Genomic DNA, 16,141 nt, shown 5'->3' on the forward strand with positions numbered 1-16,141 from the left:
AATGTGCAGATTCCTGAGGTACCAAGGCGTGGGATCTATCTCCTTTGCCTTGCAGGCTTCTGGTGAGTGCTGTTCAGTACAGGTCTCCACAAAGGGGGACCAGTTGGAATGGCACTCGTGGGGGTATTCTCGGGGATGAGATGCCCCCAAGTGTATGCACTTGGGGCAGGGTGATACCCTGATTCTGCTGGCACCACCCTGGAATTCCCAAACTGATAGTTTGGCAGTGCTACCTGGGTACCAGCCTGGCACTACCCAGGTGGCACTGCCAGCTGACAGGAGTACTGCCAGTTTGGCACTGCCAAGCTGGCATTTTGTGTGCGGTCGTGATCTGGCTGGAGGTGCCCTGCATGAGTGTTGAGGGGGGGCCAGAGCCATAATGAATTGGCGCTTGGGTGGGGGGGATTGTCGGAGGTCAATTCGGGTACTCCAGAGATCAGGATGGCATTTTTAAATGGCATCCCAATCTCTTTCTACACCTGAGGATTTCCGGCAAGTGGAGGTCCTCAGTGCGATGTGCGGTCTCAGCTGCACGTTTCTTCCTGAGGGTCCCTAACTAATGCGAGTGGCATTTTATAGTGTTGTGTTTCTCATTGACGTTGCGAGCATCGAGAAACACGCGGCTAAAGTGCTCACTTTGGGACCTTGTTCCCATTTAATTAAATCATCGCTCATAGTTTCTCCTGATCCACTCTGTTCATGCCTCTCATGATCTTGAACCCTTCCATCAAATCTCCTCTCAATCTTCTCTGCGGAATTGATCAATTATCAAGTATGAACTTAAGTAATTAAGGTCACAACTGAAATGTGACACAGGAAATATAACAGGACAGAAAATAATAACATTTTATGTAGACAAGTATAGATACAAGGAAATTGGAGAAAAATAAAGTTTTGCTTGTGGTTGTTTAGTCATTTATTTGGCCGTTGGCCACCCTCTGTGTTCAGGCAGAATGTCCAGGTACCGCAGTCTAATTGGGATGCTAGGTAAGAATTCCCACATGCTACATGGCCCGCCCACCCACGGGAACCCACTTGGGATGAGATAAGTGCTCACTTAACTACAATTGCCAATTCAGCGTAAGCCTTTAGCCACACGGCCAGAGGCCTCAGCAGTCAGTGGGGGTTACAGATGGTCAGTGGGGCAGACGGGCAGGGACAATGGTTGATGCCGGAATGAGTACATACGATCCAGGGGTTTGCATGGTGGAGCCGCACGCAGTTGCCCCCCACCCCAGCCGAGGGTGTGCCCCCACTCGAGGGAGCCTCCCCACCCCCAGAATGTGGCGATTAGGGGCTTTTCACAGTAACTTCATTGCAGTATAAATGAAAGTTTACTTGTGATAATAAAGATTATTATTATTATAAATAGGGCTTAAGTGGTGATTATGGCTTCTCACCACTCTACAGTGGGATCCTAGTTTCACCAACAGGACTGGGCCGGTTGCATCGCAAACTGTTTGGCGCCCGGCGTGGTTCTCGTTTTTGGCAACGCCCGCTATTCACCGGCCTCGTCATGCTCTCGCTCAAGCGCAATGAGGCCACAGAATCGCGTCCACTGGGGAACTAAACTCGCCGACAAGACCGCCTCCTCAGAAATCGGGCCGCCATATTGAAAGGGTGCCCCGATCTCTAAGTGATCTTGAGGTCCCCCACACCCCCCACCCATGGGCAATGTCACCCCTGTACACATGGGCAGTACCCCACTCCGCCAAGTGATGATACCCGCTGTGGGGGTCGCTGAGGCTACCCCTCATTTCAGGCCTCCCCACCCCTCCTTTTGTGCCTCCCCTTTTCAGGACCCTCACCTTTAACCCACGCAATCGTTATGAAGCCCCTTCATATCCACCCTTCCCCCCCCCACCCTTTATAACCCTCATCAACCCCCGTTACGCGGGCATGACCCCCCTCAGTCTCTGCCCTTTGGCATCCTCTGGCATCCTAATACTGTCCTTACCAACCTGACAGTGCCACATGGGCGCCTTGGCAGTGCCAGGACTGCAGTACCAAGATGCCCGGGTGCCAGAGAGAGAGCCAGGGTGCCATGCTGCCCTGTCCCTGACCACCTAGGGGTCTCTAATGTCCTGGAAACCCCCCAGGGACTGTTAAGCCTTGCCCACGTTTGTGTGAATCAGTACTAAACAGCGCACTGTCCATGCTTTACTAGAGGGAGACCATTAGTTCCCGGATGCCGGGAGAATGCGGCGCAGACGTATTTAGAAGAACCGTATGGCTTATTTATGGTTTCACCCAGCGTAAGCGAGATCCAGATCGCTACATCTTGCGTGGTTCGGATTAATGTCACGAGACATCTCAGGGGTTGCGAGATTCATCCGAATCTCACAAGATTCACAGGCCTTGGCATGTCACCAAATCGGGTGTGACAAGGCCAGTAAATCACACTTTCTATGTCTTCTGTATTCTTCAAGCTGAAGTTTTGATAATTGTCCTTTTTCACATGACGATTTTTGACCATGCTGCAAAGTTCTCTTTGAAATGGTAAATGTAATCACATACTAAAGGACATAATCGCCTGGATTTATCACAGGGCTTCTACCGTGAAAAGATCAGTAGAACGGCTATAAGTGGCCACTTACTCTGATTCGCCAAGGTTCTCTTTGATCTTCCGCTAAAGGTACAGCACAAGCTCAGGGCAACTACATTGGATTGAGGTAAAATATCTTTATTTACAGTTATGTTATACAACAATTGAAAAATATTTTTAAAATTGTAAATTAACATAAATACGAAGGCCTCCAATTAATCAATTATTATCCTTTGTGAGAACATATTGGATTATGTGAAGTTTCCTATCAGAGCAATATTCAGAAATTTATTTTCTAATATGGCAAACTAAACTTTCCTGGTCTCGCAGAATCTTCTGTATTCGTGCTTTGTGTTGCATTGTTGCCTTTTGTAACAAGTACCAGAAATTTGAAGCTATCCATCTCTTGCTTCAACCTGTCAGGTATTTTAAGGTGTATTTTATCTACTCATTCAATTAATAAGAGTCGAGCCTAATCAGAACAGATATATAAGTACAGTTGCCTATATCATGCATTTTATAGGCAATAGTTAGAATTTGTACCAAAACAGTAAAGGCTATACAAACCAGTCTTCAGAAATTCAAGCAGATCTGAACTCATTACCTAATTGGATTAAGTTTGTTTATACAGACATACCAAGCTTTTCGATGGCTGAAGGCCTCCATTGATTAAGTCAGTGGGAGAAAGCCATCTTGATCTTTTGTTCATGGTCTGATTTTTCAGTAAATGAAATAAGCAGTCAACACCGCATACAATTTGACTAACCTTTCTCGTATAAAATCAGTTGTTTGCCTTTAAATGTACTTCTGGGGGATTGTTGGGAAAAGGTACACAGATGAAAATGACAGTTCTTCTAAAACGATCCCATCAAATCACTTTGGAAGATAAAATCAGAGCATGTTTTAAAATGCGGGCACCAAACGTAACTGGAGCACGGTACTGGGTATTTACTTAATAAATTAATGAACTATAAAGGAAGTGAGTAATGAGTTTTAACATTCCATTGTGATTTTTCATTCAGCTGTTACCATTTACTTTTCCTCAAATGGGTTCTTTGATACCCATCAACCCTGTTTTGAATCTGTTTCAAATTTGCTTCACTCCAGCTGAAGTCTGTTTTACCTTGATCACCCTTTGAAGAATATCATTTGGTTTATTCCATGGATTTTCAACTACTGGCTCTTTCAATGTACATTTCATACTCTTTACATACTGCTTCTGCATTACTGGAGTTCAGGAGATCAGAAGCTACTGGAGCTTAGTTCAAAGTGAGCATTTAAGAGTAATTGAATATTGTCGCAGTTATCTTTGATATTTTAAGTAGAATGCATATATATATATAAATGCACAGAAAAGATTGAGCACTTGACAATAACTGGCATAGAACAGATAATTCAATTGGTCAATGAGTCGAATAATTACCAATGATGACTGTTTTTGCATGCATTCTTCATAATCAAGTGATACATTTTGATAGGAACAATGAGGAGGATTGGTACGAGCTAAATGGCTAAAGGGAGTTCAAGAACAGAGAGTTCTGGAGTCGTGGCAGATGGAGTTTAATCCGGACAAATGTGAGGTAATGCATTTTGGAAGGTCTAATACAGGTGGGATGGGAAAAACAGTTAGTGGCAGAACCCTTCGGAGTATTGACAGGCAGAGGGATTTGGATGTACGGGTCCACAGGTCACTGAAAGTGGCACGCAGGTGGAGAAGGTAGTCAAGAAGGCATAAGGCATGCCTGCCTTCACCAGATGGCGCATTGAGTACAAAAATTGGCAAGTCATGTTGCAGCTGTATAGAACCTTAGTTAGGCCACACTTGGAATATGGTGTTCAATTCTGGTCACCACACTACCAGAAGGATGTGGAGGCTTTGGAGGGGGTACAGAAGAGGTTTACCAGGATGTTACCTGGTATGGAGGGCATTAGCTATGAGGCGAGGCTGGATAAACTCGGTTTGTTCTCACTGAAGGGGGCGACCTGATAGAAGTCTACAAAATTATGAGCGGCATGGACAGAGTGGATGGTCAGAAGCTTTTCCCAAAGTGTAAGAGTCAATTACTAGGAGGCTTAGGTTTAAGGTGCAAGGGGCAAAGTTTAGAGGAGATGTGCGAGGGAGGTTTTTTACAGAGGGTAGTGGGTACCTGGAACTCACTGCTGGAGGAGGTGGTAGAAGCAGGGACGATAATGACAAATGCACGGATAGGATGGAAATAGAGGGACACAGATCACGGAAGTGTATAAGGTTTTAGGTTAGATGGGCAGCATGGTCAGCACAGGCTTGGAGGGCCGAAGGGCCTGGTCCTGTGCTGTACATTTCTTTGCTCTTCGTTAAAGCACAAATCTTAAAGGTAGCAGGATAAATTAACAAAGCAGTTATTAAAGCAAATTGGATCCTGGGCTTCACATGTAGAGGCAAAGTACAAAAGACTGGAAGTTTTGCTAAACCAACATAAAACATTAGTTTGGCCCCAACAGGAGTATTGTTTCATATTCTGGGCACTATTGAGTAGGAAGAATGAAGTTTTTTTGAGACATTACAAAAGAGATTCACAGGAATTGTTCCAGGGACGAGAATGATTGTGACATGAATTGACTGGAAAGATTCAATGTTTTTTTGCTCGATAGCAGAGAAGGTTAAGAGTCATGAAGGATTTAGATACAGTAAGTAAAGAAAACTGGGCGGGATTCTCCACTCCCACGCCGAAGTGGCCGCACCGTCGTGAACGCCGTCGAGGTTCACGACGGCGCGGAACGGCCCCGGTCCCGATTGATTCAGGCCCTGACAATGGGCGAGGATCGGGGCCGCGTCATCTACACGCGCCAGGCCTTGTCGCCCGTGTAAAAGCGGCGCCGCATAAATGACGCAGCCGGCGTCGCATAACGGGTGTCATCCGCGCATGCGTGGTTGCCGTCCTCTCTAAATCCACCCCGCAAGAAGATGGGGGACGGATCTTGCGGGGCCGCGGAAGGAAGGAGGTCCTCCTTCAGAGAGGACGGCCCGACGATCAGTGGGCACTGATCGTGGGTCACCCCACATTTCAGGTGAAGCCCGGTGCAGGATCCCCCCTCGCCGCCCCACAGGCCGCCCCCCCAGCGTTCACGCACCCACCGCCCACGGCTGCAGCGACCAGGTGTGGACGGCGCCGGGGGGAACCCGCCGTTTTGGCCTGGCCGCTCGGCCCATCCGGGCCTCAGAATAGCGGGGGTGCCGGAGAATCGCCATTTTGGGTGTCTCCGGCGATCCTCCGGCCTGCGGCCCGCGAAACTCGACCGGGCCATTCCCGCCGCTTGGGAGAATCGCGGGAGGGCGTCGGAATGGCGTCCCTGGAAATTTTGGCGGCCCAGGCGATTCTCCCAACCGGCACGGGAGTGGAGAATCGCGCCCACTGTTTCCTCTGGCTGAAGGCTTGATAATCTTGATTTATTCTTTATTTATTAGTGTCACAAGCATTAACACTGCAATGAAGTTACTGTGAAAATCCCCTAGTCGCCACACAGAGGGACAATTCAGAATGTCCAATTCACCTAACAAGCACGTCTTTCGGGACCCTTGGGAGGAAACCGGAGCGCCTTGTGGGTCGATAATCAGAGGGCACAAATTTAGTGTGCTTGGCAAAAGAACCAGAAGTGACATGAGGATTTTTTAGTGCAATAAATTGTTATGATTTGGCTTTTGCCGCCTGTTCGAATTTTGGAACAAGATTCAATTGTCACTTCCAAAGGAGAACTAGATGGTAAACATTTCAGCGATATGGGGAAAGAGCGGGTAAGTGGGACTTGGTTTAAAACTCAGTGAAGCCTCAATAAAAAAGTGACTTCCTCCCGTTTTGTCCTATCATAGAATTTTAAAGAACAAAAAGAGGTCCTTTAGGTGATCATGCCATTGGGTGGTAATGCCCGTATTTCCAAATCTCTCCCCTTACTCCTTTAATAATTATATTAAACTTATACTCTCTAGTTACTGACTCGCTAACTAGTAGGAATAGCTTTTCTCTATTTAGCTTCATGATTTGAACATGTGTGTCAAATCCTCTCTTAACTCAGTGTGTAGAAGAAGATAGCAGTGTATATACTCAAACTCCACAGTGGTGTCACTTGTAGGTTGAAAAAGGGACAGTTGGTCATTGTACATGGGGAAACACAAACAAAATGCAGAATGTTCTCATAATTCTTGAAAGCAGGAGATAGAGCTGGGGAAACAATTGAGGGGGAGTATCTACTTCTTAAAAGAACAGATAGTAGGATTGCGCAAGAGCATTCACAAAATCACTTCAGCTTCAATGAGATATGTTTGGCCTGAAGTCAAACATTAGCAGCTGTGCCTGCAATGTTCGAATTCCTGATATCAGGGCCATAAACGTTCCATCGGCACTTTAAATAGTGTCAATTCGAAGATCCCAGTACCAATTTCTAACTGTGCTACCTGCTAAACTACAGCACCAATCCAGTTACAGAATAGCAGCAACAAAAACGGACTGGTACAACATACTCTTCTTCAGTCAAAAATGTCAGTTTATTGCGAGGGTACATGTGTCTGTGCTGCAAGAGTTAAAATCGCTGAATTTCAATTTGAAGAAGATGATGCATCGATTTCCCAAACTGCTCTCCGATTACTTGCCTCATTGCTGAGCTCATCATTTGGACATAGCAGTGATATTTTAGCACTTGTGTAAATATTAAGGAACCCAAAACAGAGCTTAAATGATTTTCTTTCTTAGAAAAAGTAAATAATAAGAAGCATCAGGAAATGATACATCAAGAACCAGCTGATTGGAGAGTATCAGGGGCTCAGGGGGTATGCCAGACTGTTTCAATTAGCAAACGATGTTGCTTTACAATGCTTCACATGCTTCACATTTCAACCCCTTGGCTTGGAGAAAATAACATGTTTGACTCTCAATAACAAAACTGACAATTTGCACTCGAGGGTTACAGTACCTTTTATTAACTTTAACTTAATTGATGATGTGATGATTAAAATTGTACTTCAACTTACGTTTCAAATTTCAATTGTTTTAGGCTTTTGTAATACTCATGTCAGACCTCCACATTTTTGGTGGGGACTTCAAAACCGAACCCTTCAGGAATGTTCCATTCCTTCCCCATGGTGGTGCATCATCAATGGAAGCCAAGCCATGCCCCTTTAATGAGACCAGCTGCCATATTTTGGTAAGTCTTCATTAACTAACACAGTGAGGAACTTTTCACAGGGCGGCGGAGTAACACAGTGGTTAGTACTGTTGCCTCACTGCGCCGAGGACCCGGATTCTATCCCGGTCCCGGGACACTGTCCATGTGGAGTTTGCACATTCTCTCCGTGTCTGTGTGCGTCTCACACCCCCAACCCAAACGATGTGTGGGGTAGGTGGATTGGCCACGCTAAATTGCTCCCTAATTGGAAAAGAAAGAGAATTGGGTACTCTAAAATTTATTTTTTAAAATAAATAAATAGCTTTTTGTTGTGTTAGTTGATGAGTGTGGGTGCAGTGACTGGGTGCAGTGACTGGGTACAGTGACTGGGTACAGTGGCAGGGTACGGTGGCAGGGTACAGTGGCAGGGTACGGTGGCAGGGTACGGTGGCAGGGTACGGTGGCAGGGTACGGTGGTAGGGTATAGTGACTGGGTACCGTGGCAGGGTACCATGGCAGGGTACGGTGGCAGGGTACCGTGGCAGGGTACGGTGCCAGGGTGGAAGGGTGGATAGAAAAGCAGGGTGGTGTGATTGTATCAGGTCAGGTCGGGGGGAGTCAGACGGTCAGAGGTGAATCAGAGGGTTTGGAAAGAATCAGAGGGTTTTTGGAATGGGGGCAGAGAGTCGGGGTGAGTCGGAGGGTTCGGGGTAGAGTCAGAGGGTCAGAGGATCGGAGGAGATATGGTGGGTCGGAGGGGAGACAGAGAGCTGGGGTCAGGGGAATTGGAGAGTTGGGGTGGAGTAATAGGGCAGTGGGAGTTGGAAGGTCACGGTGTCAGAAGGTCAGGTGGGGAGTTGGGGGGTTCACTGGGGAGGCCGGTGGGTCAGTTGTACCCAGGAGTTAGACCTTGGCGAGCCCTTGCACTGGAGTTCAAGGGCGTCCATCTCATATTTCCTCAGGATGAGCAGGCTGACCACCCCACCACCACTTGCTCAGTGCCATCATGGCTTCTCTTCTCCTTTAAGCATAAAGGTCCATTCAGTACTCCGCCCTCCACCTGCAACACCACACCAAGCTCTCACCCCCACCCCCTCCCCGCACCGCACTGATGGTCCCATCATTTTACACAACTGACCCTTAGATGGACCCAGGGCTTCTGAAATTATCTACCAGCTTTAACTGCACAGGTATATATGACTTATGGAACTCTGATTCCTACACCCCTGAGTGCCACTAAGGATGTCCACCCTTCCAAACTTTTCCACACTGGACTATGCCAGCCGGTACTCATCGTTGCCGAGCACAGAACCTTTATCGGCACTGTATCCAGATACGGCTCACCACATTATGCTCGCTCACCTTGGCTGCCACCTCGCCTCAGGCCTTCTTCTTTTGGTGTGTGGCCTCCTCTTGCCATCACACAGCATCAGGATGTTCTGCCTGACACTCACTGCCTCCACTAGAGTGTGCTGGCGCTCATCCAAGTCATGAGGGGCAGAGTGCCCACTGGCATTGCCCTGCTGCCAGGTGTGCCCAGCGGGCGCTGAGGTCCTAACTGCTGCCAAATATTATATTCTCTCCTAACCAGCTCCATGAGGCTCCTTGCCAACTCCTGTCAGCCTGCAGGAATCCCCATCAGTATGAAGTGCCTCTCAGTCAACCTAGATGGCCAGAGGTGGGCCTTCTGCAGGATCAAGAACCTCTTGATCGGAAATCCTGCCTGCTGAGTGTTGCCAGCCATATATCGGCAGCTTTTATTCAGCAGTGTCACCAGGGAGGTGGTGATTGCTGCCGAAACAGCACCTACCAGAGTTCAAGGATCACAGTGCGACCCGGGCCATGGGTAAGTCATGGCGGCAGACTTTTCGGAGAAGGAAGGAGGGATGTATTTGTGGGTCGGCAGCAAGGGCAGGGATGGTGACTCTCAGCCAGCACCCCCTTTCCCAAAACTGGGTCCCTGATCAGGAACTGAGTGGCTTTGAAAGAGGGACCCCCCTCCCTTACTCCCGGAAGACCACAAGCAACCCACACAGGTTTGCTTGTCATGCTCCCTCTGTGGTGACAGGCCTGTCCGCCGCTGCGTTAATACTCTTATGTGGTTATTAATTGCCCATTGTTAGAGGCGGGGCGGGAATGAATTTTGACGGAAGTGGGAAGGTGGTTTTGCGCACACACTGCCATCCTCCCTGAATGAAATATCCTCCCTGACTCCACACATACCACAAGAGAGGCAATAAAGTCCTCTCCATGGGTCCAGTTCTATGCAGGAGGAAATTTGCCTTGGGGAAAGGAGAAGAGGGGAAACAGATTATAGGCTAGTTTAAACCTTAGTGCGTCAGAGCTGGAAGATCTAAGGCCAATTAACATGAATCTTGTTCCAAATTTGCTTGAACTATAAACACAAGTATGCCAAAATCTATTTGATTTATCAGGTTATATTTGTAAACATTCAACATTCCTCACACAGTAACACCAGTCTGTAGAGAACTGAATTATATTCTCGCGTTTGGTCTGTAATGGTTGACAGAAGAATACTACCTACTGTATTCTAAAAAGAATAACATAATAAATTCTAGTATTGTCCACAGGCACTATATTTTATAACTTGCCATTATGAAATCTATGCAGAACATAATGCAAACATTCAGATGACTTTTCACTGGTACAAAATCACATCTACCATTCATACATGTTTGCAGTTGGCACGCAAGTGCATGAAATTTAATTGTTTTCTTAAATGGGACAAATGATTTTCACCTGATAAAATAACAGGAGATTATGTTTATCTTGATTCATCCTTAAAACATTTCTTAAATCAATAATATGCATGTTTGAGATGACAGAATTTAAAAGGGGAATTTCATGTATCAATCTGCATTCATATATCAATCTGTTATTTATGGTTGGAATCTGTTGGATGAAGTGCTGGCTTGCTTCAATTGGTAACTTTCCTACCTCCAAGTGAGAAGACTGTGGGCACAGCAAGAGTTCAGCTTACTCAGCTCACACGAAAACAACACCTCAGTGGGAGAACTGATTTGCTGAAGCGAAGGGGCAGGATTTTCCGTTGGTGGATGCTGAAATTGGGTAACACAATTGGGCAGAGAATAGGTTCCGACGCCAGAATTGCAGCCGGCGCTGATTTGACGCCAAATCACAATTCTCCGACACCTACAGCGGCGTCAATGCATTCCGGAATGCACATCTAGTAAACACCGCTTGCTTATCATTAGCGGGTGAGACCCGGTATTCTCCGGGGCCTCCACCGCTGATGGGCCGAGTTCCCATTGGTGCAATTCACTTGTGCTTTTAAAAATCATGAAACCAGCGCTGTGGCTGCGGAAGCAGAGAGGGGGTACGGAAAGTGTCCAACATCGTCATAGTTTGCTGACAGTTGTGCCTCTGGCTGGGGGGGCTTCTGCAAGGGCCAGAGGGAGTTGCGGGGGGTGCCTAGGAGTTAGGCTGTGGGGTCGGGGTGGACAGCCATGGAACAGCATTTCCGCAGCCGGAAAGGCAGCTATGCAGCTGCGCACGTCGCTTACAACCCACTGTGAGCTTAGAGCCACGGGTCATATAGGTGTCCCCTCAGGGCACTTTCTCAGGTACCCTCTGGCCCCAGCCGACCCATCACCGGGATGGGCTTGCTCCAGTGCAATCAGTGCCACCTTGTTGGCTGGGATGAGTGAACGTGGGGATTGTAATCTGTATATGCAGCTGCAGCATATCCGCCTCCCGAGTGTCAATCACGGATCTGCCGAATCCCACATCATTTTTAATTGGAATTAATTGTGTTCCATGTGGCGCCGGTGCTAGCCCCTCAACGGTTGGGGAATTGGTCCAGGTTCAGCGCCAGTTTTGCTCTCGCGGAAATCCACGAAACCTGCGCCAGGGTCAACACTTAATCTCAGGAACGGAGAATCCCGCCCATGATTTTCAGATGTGACATTGGCCCAGAGTTTGTGATGGGCTCAAGCCATTTTCATTCTGCATCAACATTGTTTTATGGCAAAGAAGTCTAGGAAACTAAGGCGTATGCCACAACATCAACCACACTGTAATTTCCTGGGATTTTCTTACTTCGCCGATTCCCTCACCAAAAGCATTGAGCTACCAAATTTTCACAGCTCTTTCCCTCTTCAAAAATTAACCATGATCGCAGGTTTGCTGAGCTAACACCACTGTGAGCTGCCACTTTAACCATTAAAGAATGGCACAGAGGGAGTGATGGGATTATGTGTATATTTATACATGTTAGATATTTTGTGACACCAAGGATTTTGCACTTAGGTGAAAGGAACCTTTTAACAATAAAGCTGTTTGAAATTTAAAAGCCAGGATGAGGTTATGTTTTTCAAGACTTTGCTGCTCAATTTTTCTTTTTGGGGGCAGCACGGTGGCGCAATGGTTAACATTGCTGCCTCACGGCGCTGAGGTCCCAGGTTCGATCCCGGCTCTCGGTCACTGTCCATGTGGAGTTTTCACATTCTCCCCGTGCTTGCGTGGGTTTCATCCCCACAACCCAAAGATGTGTAGGGTAGGTGGATTGGCCACGCAAAATTGTCCCTTAATTGGAAAAAATTAATTGGGTACTCTAAATTTATATTTAAAAAATATATATATTTTTGATAAAAGTAAGCTCACAAACACAATCCTTTAAACGTCTCAATTATGTTGCCATGAAACCTTTCACTCGTAGTTCAGTTAAGGGAACTATCCATCGAGCGCGATAATTCTGATTCACTGCTAGGCTTAGGTGGCATATTCTGATCAACACTCCAGCAAATTGTGGTGTTAAATTTGTGACTGAAAGCATGACAGTCTCACTTGTGGTGTCTGTCATCAATATTCAACAATATTCCCATTGCAGAAAATTCTGGACCGGCAAACCATCTGACATAAAGACCGTGATTCTCCCGATCCGCTACTAAGTGTTTCCACCAGCGGGAAAACCAGAGTGATTCCTGTTGGCACTAGGAGTGACCCCGACATGCCATGCAATGGCACTTTGAAAGGTTTTTGTCCTCAAACGGGTTTTTAATGCCATTCCACGGTACACCGAATTTCCCACTGGAACTGAGAGGGGCGGGAACTAATGTCTGTGACTTGTCCCGCACCTCTGAAATCGGAGTGGCATTTTTAAAAAGCACCCTGATCTCAAAAGCCAGCTGAATCCCCTCCCCTCCCCGCTCGGTACCACTGGCAAGGCCCCCCCCCCCCCCCCCCCACCCCCTTCAGGCCCCACCGCTTGACAGTGCAAACCGGGCGGCTTGCACTCTGAGGGGTGGCAAAAAGGTCAGCACCCTCCATACGCTTGCCTCCAGGGTGCCGAGGAGGGTTCTTCATGGAAGGTGGGGGTCAGGGGAACTATGGTTGGGCAGGAGGGGATCTGGTCTTTCCTGGGATGGGGGTCATTTGACTGGTCTTCCCAACTGCAGCCTTTAAACCCATTGAACAGTCACTCAGTATTTAAAAATTAAAGTTTTCCCAGACTAAAGTGTAAGTCATCCCATCTGTACCTATAAACCTATTAAACAGTCAGTCAGTAGGCTGGATTATCCGGTTCCCCAGGCCCATGTTCCCCGACACCACGCCGGTCTTTCCGCCGCTTGTCAATGGAATTCCGCATTGAAGTCACCCCATGCTGCCGGGAAACCCGTGGGTGGGGGTGCACACAAGCATGAACAGTGAATCTCAACGGCCAGAGAGTTCCGGCCAGTCAGAAATACACATCTCTTATCAGAATGTGAAAGTGATCCCATCTGTACCCCTAAACCTTTGAAAAAGTCAATCATTGTGCCAAGTTTAAGGGTTTGTGAGATTAAGGTAAAAGTTATCCCCCAAACACGCCCCATTCCCCTCCTTCCCACCCATTTCCCTCCTTCCGCCCCCACATTCCCCAACCCTTCTACTCTCTCCCTGCCCCCCCCTCCCAAACTATCCTGTTCCACCCTCCAAGGGTCTGTGTAACTTCAGGCTGATGGGCCTGTGTCGGCACTGTCAGAGGGTCAATATGCAAGGTAGAAGAGTGAAGATAACCCATTGCAAGGTTAGTTCTGGTGCTCCTCAGTTTATGCCAAAGGCTGTCTCATGCCTTTCCACTGAAACAGAAATGTGGTGCGGCGGGGCGGAGAATCCTGCCCCAGATCTGGGGAGTGTGCAAGGTGTCAGCCAGTGATTTATTTGGGGAGGCATTATTTGTGAATTTGAGGGGTGGCAGATGGAACTGATGCCAGGAGTAAGGTGGTAACTTACCCTTGCACCTCGGTGGAGGTCATTGGTCTTCTTCCCACATTATACGGCAGTCCTTTCGGTCATGCTGCCCGCACTGACAGCCACTGCCACTGCCTCCCAGGCGGTATTCGTGACCACCCACCCCCCTGGGGGAGCAGAATATCCCATCTTGCATTGATGGCATTGAGAAGCCTGGCCAGCTCGCCATCCCCAATGTGAGAAGCAGGTCTACGTGCTGCCATGCTTATATTTTAACTGGGAATGAGTGTTGAGGAGCGTTGAAAAGGAGCTCCTCCTAATTAACGGTGAGTCGCTGAAGCACGAGTCTGGCGAATCAGACTGCGAGATTTCCAGTAATGGCGAGAAACTCATGGGGGCCCATTTCTGGGATTTAGTGCCATTAACTGTAGGCTGTGATCACACCAAAGGATTTCAAGAAACACACCACCAAATGCACCCAAAATCATACTTAGAAATGTTTCCGTTAAATCGCGTCCAAAGGCTATGGATGGCTCCACTACCCTATTTAGTGAATGTCTTGTAGCAGAACATGTAGCCAAGTCCAGTACCCTTATCGAATTACCATCAAAACTTAAAGCCTCATGGTGAATGGAAAGGTGCAATGCGTCAAACGTTTAGAAATATGCCATCCTTTAACATAAATCTTTGAGATAGACCTTCAGGTGAGGACTCCTCCCCATTTCCAAAATCAGAGAGCTGCGATAAGAAAATCATTAGTAGCATTGAAAACGAATACATAATTTACTCTCCAAGGTGTTAATGTGGACAGATCCATGAGTCCTAAAGGTTTACGCAGTGTGGCACCCTTTGTAATCTTCTTCACTGATCTTTTGTCAGGGTCCATTCATCAAGACATAAAACCAATGACAAAGAAGGACAGTTGTTCTCGGAATAGTGAAAGATTTCTCTAAGAGTCGAATTAGTGATGCATGATGGAGGTTGTGTTCACATTAATATTTTGTTCAGCATTAACGATTGCCTGTGGTGCTGTCAGCATACAACCAGATGCCAAAAGCACATTGCACCCCAGAAATATTGAACGATTCTGATATCGCTATAATGAGAAACCTTATTATTTCCAAGAAGTATGCTCTGCCTGGACCTTTGAAAGAGGTTTCTTAGAAACAGCTTGTTTCCATAACAGATCTTGTGATTGGTTTTTTCCTGGATCACTCACACACTCAAGGGCTCACCATTATCCTGCTAATATGCAATGTTTTTAAGTAGTCTTCTTTTCTCACATACAAGTGAAATGCACCACCCAAAAATATGAAGACACTAAATTCATGTGGTGAGCACAAAATAAATTAATGACCAAAATAGGAGAAACTAGAAAAAAGAATCATATAATGTAAAAAACCTCATTGATTCTTAAAAATAAATCTTTGAATCTTATTATTTGCTGGTCTGCCTTAGTTGCCATATTTTGCGATTATTCTTTGCTGGCTTGTTCTGTTGTTATTCTGTACTGATGTTTTCCTCAAAATATGACAACAATTTGAAAGGGTTAGGAAACATAAAATGTAAAATCTTGTAAATTTTCAAGGGTCTCTTATAACCCAGCCTTATTTGGCTTTGAATCTGGGTTAAGCGCAGCAATCTCTACAGCTTGGGAAAATGTGTTGGCTGAAGCATGTTTTTCTCCCAGACCTTGGGTGTTGTAGCCAATCATTTCCAGTTAGATTCAATTTTGAAACATTGAGATTTAAAGAATACAAACCAGCATAAGCCTCTACCAGTTACATTTGGGCCTGAATTCTCTGCTCCACCAGACTCGTGTTTCTCTGCGGCGCCGCCGTTCGCTGGGGAAGGATTCTCTACTCCCACCGCTTGTTAATGGTGTGGTGATATGCTTATGGGCTATGTCATAGATGGATGGTGTGCGGCCTCCAACCAGCAGGTGGTGGTACAGACACACCATGCGGTCTCTAGACCAAGATCATGTGACCTGTGACTCCAATAGAAGGGGAGACACATCTGGCCATCTTCAGAAGAAGATTGTGAGGGCGTTAAGACATACATGTGAATGGTCAGTGCTAGGTGCAAGTTCCAGAGGACTAATTAGCAGACTCCATGATAATGTGTTCAGTATCAGATTGCTATCTTACCACACAAGACTCAATAAAAGATTCTGATTTGGACAAGTCAAAGTGTTTGGTGGATTCCCTCATAAAGTACAAAGGACCAAACACAACAAATGCGACT

General features: G+C 46.8%; 1 long non-coding RNA gene across 1 annotated transcript in view; it reads left to right on the top strand.

The window, feature by feature from the left end:
• LOC140397961 (uncharacterized) overlaps window positions 1-15,234 on the top strand; it is a 32,935-nt gene extending 17,701 nt beyond the window's left edge. Inside the window, exons 2-3 of the long non-coding RNA XR_011937352.1 lie at window positions 7,571-7,720; window positions 14,774-15,234. This is a non-coding gene — a long non-coding RNA (uncharacterized lncRNA). The remainder of the gene's footprint in view (window positions 1-7,570; window positions 7,721-14,773) is intronic.
• The last annotated feature ends 907 nt before the right edge of the window (window positions 15,235-16,141 follow it).

Source organism: Scyliorhinus torazame, chromosome 21, assembly GCF_047496885.1.
Source record: "Scyliorhinus torazame isolate Kashiwa2021f chromosome 21, sScyTor2.1, whole genome shotgun sequence".
In the NCBI taxonomy this organism is placed as follows: Eukaryota; Metazoa; Chordata; class Chondrichthyes; order Carcharhiniformes; family Scyliorhinidae; genus Scyliorhinus; species Scyliorhinus torazame.